Below are 1168 nucleotides of genomic sequence, written 5' to 3'. Positions count from 1 at the left end.
ACAACACACACTTTGATGAGGAAAACAACATAGAAACAACTACGTGCACACAAGATATATAGTGCAAATGGGAGATACTCTTGGGGGAGGGAAGGAGAGTAAAAGGCTTCCTGCAAAAGGTGGCAATTGAGCTGTGTCTTAAAGGGAGCCAAGGAATTAGCGAGGTGGAGGCAAGAAGGGAAAGCATTCTAGTTATGCGAATAGCTAGAGAAAAAGCCCAGAGCCTAGAGATGGGAGTATGATTTTACAAGAAGCCATCATGGCTGGCTATAGGTTGTAAGGAATGAAAGGTAAGAAAGCTGGGAAGGTAAGAAGGGGTCAGGTTGTGAAGGGCTTAAAAAGCCAAAGAGAGAATGTTATATTTCAGCCTGGAGGTAATAGGGAGCCACTATCATTTATTGAACAGGGCTTGAATGTGGTCTGACCTATGCTTTAGGAAAATTACTTTGACAGGTGAGGTGAGCATGGATTGAAATTGGAAAAATTTGAGGCAGGGAACCAATTTGGAAGCTGTTTCTAATAGTCCAGGTGGGAGATAATGAAGGCTTGAACTAAGGAGGTAACTATATAATTTCAGAGAATGGGTCTAATTCAAGAGATGTTGGTAGCTAGAAATATGGTTGTAGACACAATAGGATTTAATAACTGATGAGATGGGGGGAGGTAACTGTGATGGGGGATTGAGGATGACACTGAAATTGTAAGTCCAGGTACCTGAGAAGATTGTAGTGTCTCAACAGCAAGAGAAAAGTTGGGAAAAGGGGAAAGATTGAGTTTGAAATGCCCGCAGGACATACAATTTGAGGTGTCCAAGAGTCAGCAGGTGATGCTCCACCGAATCTCAGAAGAGAGTTTAGGATTGGATATATGGTTCTGGGAATTATATGCATAATTATGATAATTGAACGCTTGGCAACAGATAACACAGGAGCTGATGTAGAAGGAGAAGAACAGAGCGTAGGACAGAGCTTTGGGTGACACCCAAGGTGTGACCTGAGTGTGGATTCAGCACAGGAGAATGAGAAGGAGTGCTCAGTTAGGTAGGAGTACTAGGAGAGAAAAGCATTTGGAAAACCTAGAAAAGAGAACAGATCCAGAAGAAGAGGATTATCTGTCCCGTCCCGCGGGACATCAACGGAGGTCCGGACCTGTAAAAGAAGGAGGGGAG

The 1168-nt window shown here is 43.5% G+C and overlaps 1 protein-coding gene across 1 annotated transcript in view; it reads left to right on the top strand.

Annotated features, from left to right (window-relative positions):
- PLSCR4 (phospholipid scramblase 4) overlaps positions 1-1168 on the top strand; it is a 53510-nt gene that overhangs the window by 1291 nt on the left and 51051 nt on the right. The gene's annotated exons all lie outside the window — the stretch shown is intronic.

The sequence above is a fragment of the Vombatus ursinus genome, unplaced genomic scaffold, assembly GCF_900497805.2.
Source record: "Vombatus ursinus unplaced genomic scaffold, bare-nosed wombat genome assembly UNPS02014810.1, whole genome shotgun sequence".
NCBI lineage: Eukaryota > Metazoa > Chordata > Mammalia > Diprotodontia > Vombatidae > Vombatus > Vombatus ursinus.
The sequence above is the reverse complement of the archived record's forward strand: the minus strand, read 5'-3'. Positions and strand labels throughout refer to the sequence as shown.